The following is a 20,543-nucleotide window of genomic DNA, read 5'->3' as shown; positions in this document are numbered from 1 at the left end:
TAGGGCCGCCGTTGACGCGAATTTATAAATGGCAATTGCCGGGGTCTGCATAAATACATAACAAGCATAAGCGAGAGATGCACGGTTTTCGATCTGATCTGCGACTAAGTGTTATTTATGGTCATTCCATGCCCAGTGTCCCAGACGTAGCGTTTGTGCCATAGAAAAAATTAAAACTCCGCGAAACTTTGCCTGCGCATCCATAGAGGCTCTGCTTAGACGTGTTGTTCCGAACACTCCAAAATTTGTGTTACCCTGCCTTTTACATTCTCTCAACAACAAAGAAAATCGTTCAAGTTTACGATTTACTTGAAACTAGATCGTTCCCGGAGATTTTCAAAACTTTTATAATTGCCTGGAAAGCATGGTTTTGCATAACAAGGATCGTGAGCCCGTGTGAGTTTAAAATTTTTCACAAGAGTAATGAGACAAGGTAAAATGTGAAATTCGTTGCATATTCAGCTGTAATTTGTTGACTCATGCGGTCTAAGTAAAATTATGCTGCAAGCCTCTTCTGGTAGAACTCTTCATTGGTAAGCACTGTAGTAAATCTCATCAAATCAACTTTTGTCTTAAGCGAGAAAAATAACATTTAACCTGTGCCTCTCGACTTGCTAGGTAGTGATCCGTTTTGCAACTTATATACGCACATCATACAGGCGTTCTTGCAGTTCAGAATCGGCGCGCGCTGCGGCAGGTTGCAAAGCTCATGTCTACGGCCGGTGAGCATCTCTACTGCTGCGCGTTTTAAATGAGAACTTCCTTCCACATACCACCTTAATAAAAAAACACTATAAACTAATTACAGTTTGTCTTAGTACGGTCCGCTGCTCATGCAGGCAAGCAGCTGCGAAGCAATTCTGGAATATGCAAAGCGGCCATTTGTGTGGATCACACGGTGCAGGTCCTCATCTGAACTACACATTTGCTCTAAAATAAGCTACCCCTTTTTCATCACAGAAGTAAATACGACGAATATATGAATCCTTGTTCACGCGCGCTGCGAAAATATAGTTCCCTCTAACTAGCTCAGATGTATAATTGGCGGCAGCGGGGCAGCTGAGAAGCACGCTCGCTGAAAGTTATCTTCCTGTTCATGCAGCCAAGCAGCTTTTCAGCTATCAACACCAGCGGACCGGAAACTGTCCACCGGCCACTGTGACACCAGGTGCCTACGTCGGTACAAGGATCGTCGCAAGGCTGCTTAAGCAGTGTGCATCGCTGTGACAGACCACTTGCCGGCAGCGGGGCAGCTGAGAAGCACGCTCGCTGAAAGTTATCTTCCTGTTCATGCAGCCAAGCAGCTTTTCGGCTATCAACACCAGCGGACCGGAAACTGTATACCGGCCATTGTGACGTCAGGTGCCTACGTCGGTACAAGGATCGTCGCAAGGCTGCTTAAGCAGTGTGCATCGCTGTGACAGACCACTTGCCGGCAGCGGGGCAGCTGAGAAGCACGCTCGCTGAAAGTTATCTTCCTGTTCATGCAGCCAAGCAGCTTTTCGGCTATCAACACCAGCGGACCGGAAACTGTATACCGGCCATTGTGACGTCAGGTGCCTACGTCGGTACAAGGATCGTCGCAAGGCTACTTAAGCAGTGTGCATCGCTGTGACAGACCACTTGCCGGCAGCGGGGCAGCTGAGAAGCACGCTCGCTGAAAGTTATCTTCCTGTTCATGCAGCCAAGCAGCTTTTCGGCTATCAACACCAGCGGACCGGAAACTGTATACCGGCCATTGTGACGTCAGGTGCCTACGTCGGTACAAGGATCGTCGCAAGGCTGCTTAAGCAGTGTGCATCGCTGTGACGGACCACTTGCCGGCAGCGGGGCAGCTGAGAAGCACGCTCGCTGAAAGTTATCTTCCTGTTCATGCAGCCAAGCAGCTTTTCGGCTATCAACACCAGCGGACCGGAAACTGTATACCGGCCATTGTGACGTCAGGTGCCTACGTCGGTACAAGGATCGTCGCAAGGCTACTTAAGCAGTGTGCATCGCTGTGACAGACCACTTGCCGGCAGCGGGGCAGCTGAGAAGCACGCTCGCTGAAAGTTATCTTCCTGTTCATGCAGCCAAGCAGCTTTTCGGCTATCAACACCAGCGGAGCGGAAACTGTATACCGGCCATTGTGACGTCAGGTGCCTACGTCGGTACAAGGATCGTCGCAAGGCTGCTTAAGCAGTGTGCATCGCTGTGACAGACCACTTGCCGGCAGCGGGGCAGCTGAGAAGCACGCTCGCTGAAAGTTATCTTCCTGTTCATGCAGCCAAGCAGCTTTTCGGCTATCAACACCAGCGGACCGGAAACTGTATACCGGCCATTGTGACGTCAGGTGCCTACGTCGGTACAAGGATCGTCGCAAGGCTGCTTAAGCAGTGTGCATCGCTGTGACAGACCACTTGCCGGCAGCGGGGCAGCTGAGAAGCACGCTCGCTGAAAGTTATCTTCCTGTTCATGCAGCCAAGCAGCTTTTCGGCTATCAACACCAGCGGACCGGAAACTGTATACCGGCCATTGTGACGTCAGGTGCCTACGTCGGTACAAGGATCGTCGCAAGGCTACTTAAGCAGTGTGCATCGCTGTGACAGACCACTTGCCGGCAGCGGGGCAGCTGAGAAGCACGCCCGCTAAATGTTATCTTCCTGTTCATGCAGGTTGGACATTTTTCACATATTTCAGCCTGTTTCTTTCTGCGTTTTATCCTTGCTGCTTTTGCTGTTGCCAGTATCTGTGCATATCGTGCCTGATCTATGTCCTTGTTCGATTGCACTGATTGAAATAGAATGGCTCCTGGTCTAGATGAACACTGGGAAGAATTTAAGAAAGAACTGAAGGAATTAAAACGGAAAATGGGAAAATACCTATGAAAGAACTCAATGAGACGAGAAAGGAACTAGGAGACATGAAGAACAGTTTTTATTTTTATGACCAGATGTATTAGGAAATGAAGGAAGCGAATGAACGTCTCCCAAAAGAAAATGGTGCGCTAAAGAAAGCAAACGCAGCTCTAGAAAACGAATGCAAAAGTATGAAAAAGATGCTGGAAGATCAGGAGCGGAGAATCATTAGAAGTGAGCAGTATTCCAGAAAGTGCAATGTGAAGATTGAAGGAATTCTGCAAGCAGATCATGAAGATCTAGTAAAGACTGTTTGTCAAGTTGGCATTCTCGTGAATGAACCGCTGATGCCTGATGAAATCGAAGTGTGCCGTAGGGTCAAGGATCGCAACAATTCTGAGCCTTCGAACACAATTGTTCAGTTGAGAAGCCGTGCCAAACGTGACAGCTTTCTCAAGAAGGCACATTTGCCCAGCATTAAAGAGATTTCTGGGCATGACCCTTGAAAGAAAGAAGGCACAAAAGTGGAAGTTCATGTGGACGAGGGATTGCAAAATATTCGCAAGGAAAGATGAACAATCCAATGTGGTCAACATTCGAAGTGAACGTGACATTGATAAGATTGTGTGACCTGGCGCGCATTTTAGCCTGCGCTTTTTTCCTCTTTCTTTCAATAATGGCGATACTGCCTGAAGGTGTAGACAACATATTTAGTTTTCATGATGTCCAAGGATTGACGCGCTTTCATTTTAACACACAATCAGCTAGAAATAAAGAAGATAACCTTTGCGCTCTTTTCGATAGTTTAACTTTTCGTTTGATGTACTCATGTTAACAGAGACGTGGTACTCTTCGGACAGTGACGTCATCAAACGTGCAAATTACAATGTTTTTTATGTTAACAGACCAGTCAGGCATGGTGGTGGTGTTTTAATGTATACCTAGAAGATAATATTGAATCTCAATTGCTTGATGAAATGACCTGTATGACAGATGACATCGAATGCCTTGTTTTGGTCTGCCAAAAACTTATCTTAGCAGTAGTATCGCCCACCAGGTCGAAATATGGGTAACTTCTTTCTCTCAATGGAATCTTTGTTCAATTATGTAAACCAAAAACAGCATACGCTTGTCCTAGGCGGTGATTTCAATATAAACATGTTACAGTCCTCAATTATGACACACAACTTTAAAACACTTCTACACTGACATAGATTTAATAATGTTATATGCAACGCCACACGCACCACAGACTACCTTGATTGACCTTTTTGTAACCAACCAGCCAACGGACACAGTTATATCCGGAGCTATTTCCTCCAATATCAGTGATCACCTTCCAACATTTTTATTCATTAAGCCTCGGAAATGCGGCGTTAATTACTGCTCATCCATTAGAACAGTACAGAACATTAATCAACACAGTTTAGACAACTTTCGCAAAAGATTATTTTTGAAAATTTGGGATGCCGTAAGTCGAGCGACGACATCAGATGAGGAGTATAACATTTTTATTCGTAAGTTTGCAGAAGCTTATGTCGAATCGTTTCCTCTGAAAGAGTTAAAGAACGCGTGTAATCCGCGTGATCCGTGGATGACAAGAGAGTGCATACAGATGATAAGAAAAAAATATAAACTCTTCCAAAGTTTTTTAACTTCGCGCAGCTCAGATTATTTGGCTATATTTAAACAGCATCGGAATTAAACCAACGCCTACCTGCGAAAAACAAAACGCGCATATTTTTGTGGTGCTTTTCAGCAGTACGATAAGATCAAGCCCGATGTTATATGGAAAAAGATAAACGAATCGCTTGGTGGCTCACATTCCACAGAAACTATTAAAGAATTGATGCTAAACATGGCACCCATCAAAGGTTCGGAACTAAGCGAACCATTTAACAATTTTTTGACGAGGTTAGTGGTCAGTACGCATTACCCAGAGGCAGCAAACGAAGTAAATAAAAACGATAGCAGTATATATCTCAGTCCTACAGATTATAATGAAATCTTTGGCATATTTAATTCCTTTAAAAATAGTGAAATAGAATAGACATAGATGGAATACAGATAAGACCAGTTAAATATGTAATAGACATTATTTTACCACATCTACGCAATATTGATAACTTAACGCCCCCCCCCCCCCAGTACAGGCGTCTTTCCTAAAAAAAATGCAGATATCAAAGGTGGTTGTGATATTTAAAGGAAGCGACAAAAATAAATTTTATAATTACCGACCAATTTCCATATTACCCATGTTTTTAAAGGCCTAGAAAAAATAATTTTGACAAGATTAGTGAAGTTCACTGATAAATTCAATATACTTAATGACGTACAGTTTGGCTTTCGCAGTGGCCGTTCCACAGAACTTGCACTTTAACACGGAAAGACATTGTTCTCAGAGCATTCGAGGAAACGCAATTAGTCATAGGCATTTGCACAGACTTCTCGAGGGCGCCCGATCGACTGAATCACCAAACACTACTAATCAAATTACAGTTGTATGGTGTTCGTGGTTTACTATTAAATCTCATAGCATCACACCTACAGAATTGCATGCAACGTGTAGAAATCAATGGCTACCCATCTTCATGTAAACCCGTTAATACAGGGGTTCCACAAGGGAGTATATTAGGTCCTTTATTGTTTAATCTCTATATAAATGACACCACAGATATTAATAAAACACCTAAACATGTCTTATACGCAGATGACACGACACTATCATTCCGTTCACAGAATATACATAATACAACTAGTGATATAAACGACGTCAAAAGTCTTAGCGCGTGGTGCAATTTGAATTAATTACAAATAAATGTAAACAAAACAAAAGCTATCATATTTTCACTACCCCAAATAAACTTCTCACTAACAGACACCCTAGTTCTGGATAATTCCGCAATAGAGATTGTTGACACTGTCAAAACTCTTGGAGTTTACTTCACACGTGGCAGTTCTAAGGCCCCGTCGGCGAAAGCTCTGCAGGACTATAAATAAAGTTCTTACCAACCACAATGCACAGATCAACCATCTCGTTGCCCGCATTTCCAAAACCGTAGGTGTCTTCGCAAACTCACATTTTTTACTTCCGAGTAGAGCCAAACTACTGCTGTATCATGCATCATTTTCCTCTCAAATGAGCTACTCTTTTCTTGTTTGGGGCACCACGTCACTAACAGACATAAATAGATTACACGTACTGCAAAAGAAAGCTATCCGTTATATAGCTGGAGAACACTACAGAGCACAAACAGTACCGCTATTTACACGGTTTTGCGTAGTTCCTGCTCACAACTTCTACGCATGCAATTTAGCCCTCAGGTGCAAACAATGGCTTAAATTTTCTGATTGAACATTACGTACATTAGCTGAACTTAAGAAAAGAAACCCACCCTTACCCTTTCTGTAATACTGAAAACTGGATTATTCCATACACTCTACTAAACATGAGTGAGCAGATACTTGGTTACAGACTGCCAAAACTATTAAACTACTTGATAGAACATGAAATAGTCAATGTACCAGTAAGAAAACACTGAGAAATTTTTTGTATCCGTTGAGTAATGCACATCTGTGGAAAAATGTACGTTTCGTCTCTTTCTATTTTATGTAAGTTTCTATAGTGTAATGAGACTGTGTACTAGCGTAATGAAACTAGTGAAATGAAACTGTAATGAAGAATATTTATATATTTCTATTGTATTCAAAAGTGTAACATGAAGCGTTTCGCGTTTTTTCTTTTGTGTGTATGCACACTAAATTTTTTATTACCATAATTACGCACAATGAGTGTTTCTTCCTTTGATGCTCCACGTCAACTGCCCTGCTATGTGCCTTGTAAAGGGGGCCCGAATCCCCGTCAAGTGAACAGAGTTTCACTTTTTGTTCGCGCCTCCTCAATTTTTTTTGTATATCTCTAGAAAAATGGAATAAAATTGTTAATTGAATACTTTTACTTGATAAGCAAGGTGTATGCTTACACGTTCCTTTCTTGAACTTCTCCCCAGGTGCTGTAACAAAAAACTGCGGCTCGAATGCAAAACCTAACCATTAACAGGTCACCAGCCTATTTTCATATCGACCGGAGGACGAAGCCCTCTCCTAGCTAGCTTTGTCCACTTACCGCTGTCTTGCTCTAGCTGACTCCAAGTTATACCTCCATATGACACCACCTAATTCTCTGGCGTCCTCGACTACGCCTATCTTCCATTGGCACACATTCTCCATTAACAAGCAATCGCTGTCAAATTGAAAAGTATTCTCAATGTGCATGGCGACCATGTTTCCTTGTGTTTTCAAAGGCAATACGGCATAAGAATGACTTCATTTTTGAGGAACCCTCTTACGGTGAAAGAGCTGAGCCTTGAATCTCTAGCATCAATCGACAAAGCTCAAGTGCCAGGTTCATTTGCGCAAAGAACAGCGGCAGCTTTACCGCACCCACCTGCTCCAAACGCCTCGGCATGGAAGCATTGTTGCCTACACAAACATACCGCATGTCGTCAAAGCAAACTCATTCACGAGCTTGTCCGTTATTCTATTCATTGGCACATCTTAGCCACCCGTCATGAGGCAGAGAGTAATACAGGTCTTCTATGTACATGCTGAAAGCTGAACATCTGCCAGGGTTATGTTCCTACAAACACTGATTTGATCATTACAGCGGTATATTCTTCAAACTGGGTGAGTGCGGGGCTGAGGGTCTGCGCGAGTATGACCCCACCTGTTTTCTGCGTCATTGCTTGCACACGGATTGTACCCACAAGAATTGCAGTACGTACTGAAAGAAAATGGTGCAGAATAGTGTGGGAACTTACCGAAACGACGATGCCGACGATGAAGCGACGACTGTTTCGACAAACGCGTTGTATGCAGCTGTCTGAGCTATGAAGCAACTGTCCGTGGATGGTGGCTCCCGCCTGGAGATCGGATAGTGTCACCGGTCACTTAAGACAACTGTAGCTGGCGCAACAGTGACGTGGAGACAGACCACGACAGGATCTTTCCTAAACTGCCGCAACAGTTCAGGGTGTAATCTGGCTGACGACTATACGTGCTTAGAAAGCTACTAATTCTGTTTGACTTTGAGATCTATAGTAGGACAAGGCAGTCGGCTTCGAAGCTGCTTAGTAGCTGATCATCCACGCTTTAGTAAAGCCTCCGGCTGCGATCAAACAACGCACGTGAAGGGGAGGGGGAACACATCTGAGAAAGGGTGAAAGAGCGAGGGAGAGAGATCAGATTAGTGGCAGGAACTGAGCAAACAGTTTCGCTAGGAAATAAGGCGCTATAAGCTTTATTACTCTCGTGATCCCTGGCTAGGTTGTCGTGGTCACGCACTCGACTTGCAAGCTTAAGAGGAAGCTTTAGCTCGGGGCGCACTCCGATTTCTCCATGAAATACAAAACGTGGAAATTATTTTTTGGGGCATCCACTGGACCGACTTGAATGAAATTTGCTCCATTTGAAAGAGAATGATAAATTTTATCAACCTTAAGAAGGGGAACTTTTTAAGAAGTTACAATACAACTCATCCGACGATGACTGTCTGTGGTAATGCGATTAGCAATCGAGCGGTATAGTGACACAGTGCATTTCTGAAGAGAGAGATAAAAAAGAAGGCAGAAATGTTAGCCATTCAAGTATTTCTGAATCGGAACTTATTTAACATTTGTAGCGGTCATTCTGAGACTTTCGTTGCTTCAACAAAAATGTTGGAGGACGCCGCCTTTAAAAATGGAACACGTTAGCATTCAAAGATTCCTGACTGCTTCTCACGCTTCGCGGCAACTGCAGCTTATGTAACCGTAATGTTTTTCTGGAAACACTGGCGGCGAACCCTATGCACGAAGGCGAGTTTTCTAAATCTTTTAATGCGTACGCATTCTTTGGCGAGCTACTAAGCCGCGCCACGCGACAAGTGTAATGCCTTGTATCTGCACAAAATGCATAATTTGCTTTTGTTTTTTCTAATCGTAAGACATTTAATCATAATGATAGTGCAAATGTAGATGATTTGGAGCTTTTAAGTGATAAGGAACAATTCAAAGAAAAAAAGCATAGCATCGCCCGGTGGTCTACCGAAGTGTGGCGCAAGCCAAAATTTCGTGTGTCATTGCTGTTCGCACGTGACAGCAACGCCCACCACGCAAGAAATACGTCAGGGACCAAAACTACACAAAGAGACCAGCCGAACGGGCGTTCATCGGCAGTTCGGTGGCAGTGCACAACTGAGCAGCAGCTAAAAACTCCTCGCTTGCTTTTGCAGGTGAGCAGAACTTCCTTACTATATATAAGACTACATATTGCGCCCAATGCAATAGCCTGTGCACTGCTGCCGAGCCACCATAGTGTATCTCGCGCTTTCTTTGTGACAAGTGCTCTACTTTCTGGACTGTTGTTCCCGTTGCCACGTTTAAAGATCTGCGTGACGTATCCAAGGCACTTGATTATTTTAAATACAAACTCAGGTTGGAACTGAGGGACTGAAAGAAAAATTTGAAAAAATTACTGAGTTCAAAGAGCAGATAACGGAAGCACTGGATGAAAACCGAGAATTTCGTACGCTGAATGTTAAGCTTTCTCAGAAGTTAGAAGAGTTAGAGCAATATCAACGCGCAAACAATGTCGAGGTTAAGGGCATTTGTCTTGATGTTGAACCGCTGGCCGTAATCAAACAGACCGGTGTAATCGTTCAAGAGGAAGTAAGGGAAGCAGATGTCGACACTTGCCACCGCGTGCCCACTGCTCGGCACGATGAATCCAATATATTTGTCCGGTTCATACGTAGAAGAAAGAGGAATGCCTTTATAGCAAGGCAAGGAAGGCGAAAATGGACACAAGAACAGTGGGTTTCCAGTCTTCATCACGGGCCTGTGTAAACGACCGTTTATTTATTTATTTATTTATTTATTTATTTATTTATTTATTTATTTATTTATTTATTAGAGATACTTTCAGGGCCCAAAGGCACTACAGAAAGGAGTGGGGGGAAATGGCAAGACTTGCAGCTAACAAAAAGAAATATTACAATGCATCTTGTAAAGCTGTCTTGAAATCGTGGTCATCAGTTATGCTGGCGATTGAGGAAAGAAGATGGTTCCATGCGAAGCTTGTTCTAGGAACAAAACAGTAACTAGACAATTTTGTGCGACAAAACGGTGGGACCTCCTTGAAGCAATGTCCTTCAAATCATTGTTACACCCGCCGTGGTTGCTCAGTGGCTATGGTGTTGGGCTGCTGAGCACGAGGTCGCGGGATCGGATCCCGGCCACATTTCGGAGCCGCATTTTGATGGGGGCGAAATGCGAAAACACCCGTGTACTTAGATTTAGGTGCACGTAAGAGAATCCCAGGTGGTCGAAATTTCCGGAGTCCTCCACTGCGGCGTGCCTCATAATCAGAAAGTGGTTTTGGCACCCAACACCCCATAATTTAATTTAACTTCGATCGTTGTTACAATAATAGATTTTGTGGAAAGGCGAGATGGCTTTCGACACAACGAAAGGTCGGGCAAGTTCAGGGTTTTCTTCTTGGATGTGACACTGCAATGACGTGAATAATGTGATAATATGAAACGTACAGCGCGATTCTGAACGGCTTCAATAGTTTGAATGAGTGTTGTCTGAGTAGGATCCCATATGGCGCATGCGTGTTCTAATTTAGAACGTACCATGGTTTTATAAAGTGTTCACTTCAGGGACGATGGGGCGTCAAAAAACGTTCGATGCAGATAACCAAGCATGCGATTCTCGATGTTAGTTACATATTCGACATGCGTATTCCCCGAAAGAATAAAAGGAATCTGAACACCAAGGCACATATAAATGTCAGCAGATGATAATGACATATTATTGAGGGAGTAATCACGCGGACAACGATTAGTGGTGTGGCTAGAAACTTTCATGTTTTTACATTTAGTTGTCTTAAGTGTCGCGAGCCATTGACTGCAACATTCAAATACCTTATCTAGATTGCGTTGAAGGTTGAGATAATCGGCATGGTTAGTAATTTTCTCGTAAACTAGACAGTCATCTCCAAACAGTCACTCAGTTGAGAAATAAAGGCAAGTAGGAAGATCATTAATATAAATCAAGAAAAGCAGAGGCCCCAAAACCAGATGTTACGGCAGAATTGGGTGAACAAAAGTCATTAGCCGTCACATACTGACTACAGTTAGAGAGAAATTCCTTAATCCACGCAAGTTCACTGGTGTCTATGGTGATTAAGCCGGAAGGTAAGTATATCGTGTGAGACAGAGTCAAATGCTTTAGTAAAATCGAAATATGTGTAATAAGTATCAAAGTCATGATCCGGGTTAATAAACAAGTCCTTGGTAAAACATCACTTGCGTTTCGAACGAAACTGCTTTACGGAATCCATGCTGATAAATACTGAAGAAGGAATTGGACTCAAGAAATTTAACGAGCTGCGAGTATATTATATGTTCTATGATTTTTACTGGAATTGATGTTAATGGTATGGGACGGTAATTATTGGGGGAACGCACATCACCAGATTTATGCGCAGGGACCACCTTCCCTATCTTCTAATTAGAAGCAGCGTAGACATATGTTACGACTGTTCAAAAATCTTTTGACAATATCAATGAAGAATAAACTTGTGTACACTTAGCATTTTTAATGAGATACAATGTCGAGATTGGTTTAATTGAATGTACGTCCTTTGTGTGCCGTTAGTAATGCTCCAAAATTTACGGGGTCAGAACGCAGTAGCAAAGGAAGAGCTTTACCAAAGAATTCCTTCTTGGCTTTTGAAAGCGCAACAGAATTCTCGGTTAAATTTTTTATAGCAATGCCAGTGGTCTGTTCTGGCTGCTAATTTTGCGCGTCAAAATATCCGCTTCTTTTTGTTGCGCATACGCTTTAACTGGTTATTAAATCATGGAGAGCGAGTACTCGATGAGACTTTTCTTTTAGGTGCAAAATGATCAATTAGAGAAATAAGTTTGTTTTTATAAAGCCACCAGCTGTCCTCAACCGATCGCTACTCAATACCGGCAAAGAACCGATCAACAAAAGCCTGCGATCCCCTATTCATTCCAATAACGTCTGCTTTGTCATAGTCTTGGATGACCCTAGTTTTTTTCTTGTTGGAAACCTCTGCCCCTTGATTGAAGTGAATTATAGAGTGGTTGCTAATTCCCGGTGAATTAGTTAAGCAGGAAGCTAGGTCTAGTGTAGCGGTAAGTATTAGGTCTAGAATGATAGCGGAAGTCGGAGTTACGCGAATGTGAAAGTGAACTAGCTGAGTTAAGTTGAAGTCCTGACAAAAAAAGTTAAAAATTATTTGCTTTCAGCTGACTTGTGTTTTAAGGAAATCGAGTCACTTTCCCACCTAATGCCAGGAAAATTGAAGTTGCCAAGTATGAAGAGGGGCGATTTTGGGTACCTGACGAACAGCTGATTGACAACATGGTGCAGTTCATTACAGGACAGCGATGCAGTTGGTGGCCGATAACAAACACAGAAAATTATTTCCTGAGAATAACTGAACACGCGCACATATACAAGCTCACGTGAGGATATAATTGAAATGACATGAGAAGCAAGGGTATCGGCAACCGCCAACAGAACACCACCACCAGACGGGTAATAACGATCACACCGGCAAAATTTGTAGCACTTCTCACAGTCCAAAATTTCTTCATTTTTAACTTTTGAAGAAAGACAAGTCTCCGTCTGACCAACAATATCAGCAGAGCAGGAATCAATAGCGGAAGACAATCCAACGCGTTTATTCAGGATACTCCGTACATTGAAAAGAAGAATAGAGGCGTTTTTTTTTTGCGCAGGATCTAGACAGACATAGTTACGATGCACTGGAAGTGCCAGCACGTGCAGTTACGGTACCCGCGCAGTCTTGCGTATCTGTCGATCGTGGTAAAGCAGTTTCGCGTACGCTGTCACTTACTGTGTAGTAAACGCACGTTTCTTAGATCAGTTTATTCAAGCGAACCGAGTAAGGCTTCCCGGCTACTTTTGCATTTAACTAGGTATGGAAAGCAACTACTTGGGGCAGAAAAGGAAGGAACTACGCTGGCGATTTGTGCGGACCTCTGGAGTCAAGGCTTTTGCCAGGAGGGATGAAACCTCGCCAGTACACAGAATTCCGCGCTTGACTGATGTCGATAAGATGAGTGACCAAGGGCACCAGGCGGTTGCGTTGATTTTCGTTCATTTCTTATTTGTGCTGATTATACTCTAATATGGATAGTACTAGTGTAACATGTAATTATCATGATGTCCAATCATTTAATGAATATTTTCCGTGTACACATAACCAATTTAAGATCCTTCATCTGAACACACGAAGTGTCATAAATAAAGAGGAAAAATTAGGTGATTTGCTCAGGTCCGTTCTTTACAGTTCTGGTGCATTAATGTACTAGTAAACTTGGCTCACGGAAAGCGATAATCACCCATATTTTGAGAACTACTCGTACAATGGTCTCGTGCGGCAAAACAGTAAGGGTGGTGATGTTGCTGTTTATGTCAGGCGATCACTTAGGTACAAAATTCTACCAGTATTCTCAGTTATGAACAACAGTACTGAATGTCTCATGGCGCGTTGATAGCAAGCCACGGTTGTAGTTATGTACCGTCCTCGAATGGAAAACAAATTAGAATTTTTTCACTTTTTACAGCGTGTTCTGCAGTTTGTTGGCAGCTCACATATGTCTTTCATTATAATGGGTGACGTAAATATCAACATGCTATCATGCGACGCTGCATCAGACAGTTCACAGAAATTATGATCTCTTCTGCTTGTATAAATCGGATCACACATGCCACAAGAATAACATACAAAACAGTTACCTTGCTTGATATATGCATTACCAATTCCTACTCTAATGACTGTATTGCTGGCATTCTATCTGTTGAGATAAGTGATCATCTCCCTATTTGCTGCTACTTTGCCTGTTCGCCGGCAAAACACGTGATGAAGTAAACACCCTTATCTCGATGTAATAATGCCATAGCCTTGGAAAAGTATCGTGTGCCTGTACGGTTTTAGATACGGGCCCTTTTCCTGGCATCCTTCAAGTTCACCAGGTCACATCGAATCGCCGTCGCACCTAATTAAAGTGCGCAGAAGCGCATGAACTACGTTCCCTACGTTCCGACAAGTTGGCGACAACCCCCCCCCCCCCACCTCGTGCGCCGCACGTGGAGCTATTGTCCCACTGCTTGACGCTTCCCGAAAGTGAAACGGGAGCCTGGCACGGTTCCAGGTAATCTGGGTCCCGAGCGAAGTTGTTTCGCAGCTCTGAAAGGTCGCTCGAAAACAACCCGTCTCCTTTAGCTGAGTGCTTTCAGAAGGGGGTGCAACACCAAGGCAACGCAGGCTTGTAAGTCACCGTGAAGCCCTCGCAGCCACACGATCTGCCGATTGTGACGGCAGTTGCAGACATGGAGGCAATACCGGTGGCAAGTCATCCCTCGGACAGTGAAGCCCATGGATCGACCCCCTGAGCCGAATGTGACTGCACTCGCACGGGCGCCTACCATTCGAGGAAAATGGCGACACCTGAGCGGGCTCGACGATTGGCCGAAAATGACGGGACCCCGAGACACCGAAGGGGTTAAAAGCCAGAGACAGGGAGCAGAGAGCGAGCATTCCTTCATTCATTCGTCTCTTTCGGGCTTCTTGCCACGGGCCGCAGCGTCCGATCTGCTGCCGGCCATCAATGACTTTTTGACTGTTAATTACTTCATGTTTTTTTTGTAAATAATCTAAATAAACCTCCAGTTTTCACCTCAAAATCCTCCTCAACGTCGGCCAACTCCCGCACTCGACGGCAAGATCCAATAACTGGTGGACAGCGGTGGGATTGTCCTCCAGATCCAACAACGGCCAACGAGCTGGACAAACGTGCTTAAACGCGACAACCCGAATGTACCATATGACGCATTTGTATATAAACTGATGGCGTGTTACAACAAGATGTTTCCGCTCAAGCCCTGCAGCCCAAGGTTAAGGAGGGCAAGGAAGCCATGGGTTTATGCCAGACTTCTGAAGATGATCAAAAGAAAAAAATGAAATGTATGATTCATTTGTAAGTACAAGTATAGAAATACTGACTGACTATAAAGAAATATATAAATAAAGTAAACGCTCAGTTAGAATTCGCGAAGAATAAGTGCTATAAAATACCGATCTCTAAAACAAAAAATGACGCCAGAAAGGTATGGGCAGAAGTAAAAAAATTAATGGCTCACAGCTGCGCGTAGCTACAAGTGCAGGGGACGTAACAGGTTGCGAAGCAACGATTATTTTGTGACCAGTGCAAACTATGTCGACGATAACATATCAGTGCTTTCCTGTGTGCTAAATAATTTCCATCTTGTCAATTCTATAATACTGACCCCAGTCTGTCCAAACGAAGTCGTGCAAATCGTAAATAATATCAAGAATAACGCAGCAGCTGGCTTTGACTATATGAAACCAACACCAATAAAATACGTAGGTGACCTAATAGCACCAGTCTTAGTGTATATTATTAACAAAATGTCCGAAACTGGTGTCTTTCCAGATTGTTTCAAAATTGCGAGAGTATGCCAACTACAGACCCATCTCCGTCCGTCTGGTTTTTTCTGAAGTATTTGAGAGCGCGTTAAATATTAGGTCGTATAAATTCTCCTCAAAGTAATCATCATCAGCAGCATATTTTATGTCGACTGCAGGACGAAGGCCCCTGCCTGCGATCTCCAATTACCCCTGTCCTGCGACAACCGATTCCAACTAGCGCCCGCGAATTTCCTAATTTCATCGCTCCACCTAGTCTTCTGCCATCTTCGACTGCGTTTCCCTTCTCTTGGCACCCATTCTACAACCCTAGTGGTCCAACGGTTATCTAATCTACGCATTACATGACCTGCCCAGCTCCATTTTTTTCGCTTATAGTCAATTAGAATATCAGCTATACCCGTTTGCTGTCTGATCGAAACCGCTCTCTTTCCCTTACCGTTATGCCTAGCATTCTTCGCTCCATCACTCTTTGCGCGGTCCTTAACTTGGCCTCAAGCTTCTTTGTCAATCTCCAAGTCTCTGCCCCATATGTCAGCACCGGTAAAATGCACTGATTGCACTTCCTTTTCAATGATAACGGTAAGTGTGCAGTATGAAGCTGACAATGTCTGCCGTATGCGATACAACCCATTTTTATTCTTCTTTGAACTTGCGTCACATGATCAGGGTTCCCTGTGGTTAGTTGACCTAGGTAAACGTACTCCTTCAAGACTCTACAGGCTGGCTGCCGATCCTGACCTCTTGTTCCCTTGCCAATCTATTCATCATTATCTTTGTCTTCTGCATATTAATGTTCAGCCCCACTCTTACACTCTCGGTTAAAGTCCTCAATCATTTGTTGTAACTCATCTGCAGTGTTGCTCAATAGAACAATGTCATCGGCAAACCGAAGGCTGCTGAGTTATTCGCCGTCGATCCTTACTCCTAAGCCTTCCCAGTTTATTAGCTTGAATACTTCTTCCATGCACGTAGTGAATAGCATAAGACAGATTGTGTCTCCCTGTCTGACCTCTTTCTTTATAGGTATCTTCCTACTTTTCTTGTGTAGAATTAAGGAAGCTGTGGAATCTCTGCAGATATTTTTAAGGTATTTACGTAAGCAGTCTGTACTCCTTGATTACGTAATGCCTCTATGACTGCTGGTATCTCTACTGAATCAAATGCTTTTTCGTAATCTATGAAAGCCATATAGTGAGGCTTATTGTACTCTGCGGGTTTCTCGATTAGCTGATTAATGACATGGATGTGATCCATTGTAGAGCATCCCTTCCTGAAGCCAGCCTGTACCCTTGGTTGACTAAAGTCCAATGTTGTCCTTATTCTATTGGATATTATTTTGAATATTTTATATAATACTGGGAGTAAGCTAAAGGGCATATTATTTTTCAATTCTTTAACGTCTCCCTTTTTGTGGATTAGTATAGTGTTTGCATTCTTCCATTTCTCTGGGACACGAAGTCGATAAACACTTCGTATTTAGAGGCGCCAGTTTTTCAAGCATTATGTCTCCTCCATCTTTGATTAAATTGACTGATATTCCATCTTCTGCCGCTCTTCCCCGTTTCATATCTTGCAAGGTCCTTATGACCTGATCGCTAGTTATAGGAAGAGTCTCTGCAACCTTTTCATTACTGCTTCGAATGGAGGTATCGTGCTTCCTCTGAGTACTGTACAGGTCAGCACAGAATTATTCCGCTGCTTTTACTATGCCTTCGAGGTTGCTGATGATATTATATATCATGCATCTTGGTTTGTCTTATGCCAAGTTTCTTTCTCACTGATTTTAGGCTGCGTCGATTTTTTACGGTTTCTTTAATCTTTCTCAAGTTATAATTGCGAATATTGTAAGCACTATTAACGTACTTCGTCGTTTTTATTTGTACATAGCCATCATCATCTTCGCTGTTCTATTTCTTCGCGCATGATCTGGGGCGAGTCGTGAACAATTTCGGCATTCCGGCTGCACCGGTTAGTGACGGAGTGTACTGGTTGGACGAGATAGTTCACTGCAGATGTTTGCTGCACAACGGTGTACGGGCCAATGTAGCGTTGAAGGAACTTCTCACAGAGGCCTCGAGTGCGGACTGGAGTCTAAAGCAGGACTTGGTCTCCAGGGTGAAAACGGAGGTCCCGGCGTTTGTTGTCGCAGCGACGTTTGCGCTCAGCTTGGATAGCTTCTGTGCTTTGCCGGGAAATTTGACGGCAATGTGCAACTCGAGCAGCAAAATCTTCAGGAAGGGACGCGTTAGGCGAAGAAGGTGCCAAAAGAATTCTCTGTCGAATATGGTGGAAGGATATCGTCCATACACAAGGAAGAAAGGGCTGTAGCCGGTAGTCCGTTGAATAGCAGTATTATATGCGAATGTCACAAAAGGAAGAATTTTATTCCAGTCAGTGTGGTCACGACTGATGTACATGGAAATCATGTGAGGCAGCATACGGTGGAAGCGCTCAGTAAGGCCATTGGTTTGCGGATGATAGGTAGAATTAGATTTGTGGACGGTATCAGCGGCCCGAAGAACTTCCTCGAGAACTTGGGAAATAAACACCTTGCCACGGTCCCTCAGAAGAACGCGAGGAGCCCCGTGGTGCAAGACGATGGAGCGCAAAAAAAAGCCAGCGACCTCCGAAGCGGTACCGGATTGCAGAGGGGCAGACTGGGCATATCTTGTTAAATGGTCGATTGAAGTGACAACCCAACGGTGACCGGAAGGTGTCAAAGGCAAGGGACCATATAAATCAATTCCAACAAATTCAAAAGGTGCGTCCGGGCAAGGGAGATATTGTAGTGAACCGGCCGGAGGTGATGTCGAGCGTTTGCGGTGCTGACATGACGCACAAGAGGCAATGTATTTGGCCAGCGTTATGGATAGGCCAGGCCAGAAGCAGCGGGTCTTGATGAGGTCGTAAGTCTTGTGGAAGCCTAAGCGGCCAGCCGATGCGTCGTCGTGAAGTGCCTCTAATACTCGCAGGCGAAGGCAGCGAGGTAGAACTCGGACCCACTGGCGACCTGTTGGGTGGTAAACGTAGCGGTGTAGCACGCCACCTTGAATGCGGAATGGTCGAACTTGGCGTCGCAAGCGGCTGTTGGGTGGTTCGGCGAACCCACTGAGGCGATCCATGAGAGCTCGACAGTAGGAGTTGGCCCGCTGAAGCAAGACGATATCAGAGCGTGATGAAAGCGTTACTTGGTCCAGGGGCGTTATCGAGAGCCGGTGTGAGGCCGGCGTAGCATCGGAACGACGTGGTGGGTAAGACGACTGCGCGTTACCTGGAGAGAGTGAGAGTGGGCAGCGAGACAATGCGTCTGCATCATGATGACTTTTTGCAGACTTGTACGTTATAGTAAAGTCATATTCCCGCAAGAGTAGTATCCAGCGTCCTAAGCGTCCTGACATGTTTTTCATTGATGACAGCCAACAAAGAGCATGATGGTCGGTGACGATGGTGAAGTGGCGGCCGTAAAGGTATGAACGAAATTGCTGAATCGACCAAACGATAGCCAGGCACTCTTGCTCTTTAATGGTATAGTTCCGTTCGGCTGGAGAAAGTGTTCAGCTGGCATATGCTATGACTTGCTCTTTAGAGGCTTCAATACGTTGCAGAAGTACTGCGCCAATACCTCGTGCGCTTGCGTCAGTATGGAGTATGGTGGGGGCTCGAACATCGAAGTGGCGAAGCACTGGTCCGGAAGTAAGATGTTGCTTAAGAGCTTGAAAAGCCGACTGGCAGTCGGTAGTCCATGTGAAAGAGGTACCAGTAACCAGTAGCTTGTGCAGAGGAGCTGATATTGCAGCGAAGTTGCGTATAAATTGACGAAAATATGACTCTAAGCCGAGGAAACAACCTAGATCTTTCTGTTGCTGGAAGTGAGGAAACTGGAGAACAGCACTAATATTTTCGGAGTCTGGCTGGATGCCATAATTTGATACGACGTGGCCCAATACATTTATTGTCTTGCTTGCAAATTTGATTTTTTTGTATTGATCTGGAGACCAGCATTTGCAAGGCACTTGAGAACTTCGTCGAATCGATGAAGATGTTGGCTGAAGTTAGACGAAAAGGCGACAATATGGTCCAGATAACAGAGGCAGGTCTCCCATTTTAGTCCACGAAGTACGTTATCTATCACGCGCTCAAATGTGGCGGGAGCCTTACAAAGGCTAAAAGGCATCACGTTAAATTCATAAAGTCCGTCTGGTGTAGCGAATGCGGCCTTTTCTTTGTCAGTCTTGTTCATCGGAACTCGTCAAAATCCTGATAGAAGATCAAGGCTGGAGAAACACTTCGCCCCTTGTAATGTGTCCAAAGCGTCGTCAATTCGAGGTATTCGATATACGTTCTTGCGTGTGAAATCATTGAGCGCTCGATAACCGAAGCAAAAGCGAACGGAGCCATCTTTTTTTCTTTACCAGAACCATGGGAGAAGCCCATGGGCTAGATGAAGGTCGTATTATTTTCCGCGCAAACATGTCAGCAACCTGTTGTTCAATGGCCTTTCGTTGGGACAGCGATACATGATAGGGGCGTCGTCGTATTATATCGGAACCATCGGTTTCGATGCGGTGTGTAGCCGCAGAAGTTTGGCTCAACACAGGGGAACAGCTATCGAAACAGGCTTTGGGCTGCGCCAAGACGACCACTAAGTCTTCGGACTGCGCGGCTGTTAGGTCAGAACCAAGAACGGCTAGAGGAGGGAAAGAATCATCCAAACCTGAGGTTGGTGCTGGCAATGAAGAAGGGCAAAGCGTGACTATACAGAGATAGGTTGAATGTCGGCGAGGGTTGCCACAGTCATCCCTTTGGGCAGCATCACAGGATCTGGGGTCGTGTTGCAAGCAGACAGAAGGGCACGGTCACGTGAAAACTGGACGAGATAGGCGGCAATGGGAATTCCGCGAGAAGTACAGCGGGAAGAAGGGACGACTAGAGTGTCTCCGTCGGCGATCTGACTGGATGTTACGGCTACAATGACTTCGTGACCAGGACGCAGGACGTAGTCTACAGCGATGGCCAAGTTCACGCATGAAAGTGAAGAGCCTGCAACAGGTGAAAGCGTTGTACCCGTGATATGGACTACTCCCTCTCTACATGACATGACGGCTGAAGCAGAATGTAGGAAGTCCCAACCCAGTATAAGTTCATGGATAC

The 20,543-nt window shown here is 44.4% G+C and overlaps 1 protein-coding gene across 1 annotated transcript in view; it reads right to left on the bottom strand.

Moving 5' to 3' along the window:
* The window catches only part of LOC142573903 (uncharacterized), a 244,863-nt gene that overhangs the window by 173,645 nt on the left and 50,675 nt on the right, over positions 1-20,543 (bottom strand). The window contains exon 3 of the mRNA XM_075683112.1: positions 7,658-7,759. The gene's annotated coding sequence lies outside the window, so the exon portion shown is untranslated. The remainder of the gene's footprint in view (positions 1-7,657; positions 7,760-20,543) is intronic.

Source organism: Dermacentor variabilis, chromosome 3 (assembly GCF_050947875.1).
Source record: "Dermacentor variabilis isolate Ectoservices chromosome 3, ASM5094787v1, whole genome shotgun sequence".
NCBI classification, from domain to species: domain Eukaryota; kingdom Metazoa; phylum Arthropoda; class Arachnida; order Ixodida; family Ixodidae; genus Dermacentor; species Dermacentor variabilis.
Note: the sequence above shows the minus strand (reverse complement) of the source record. Positions and strands in the feature narration are given on the sequence as shown.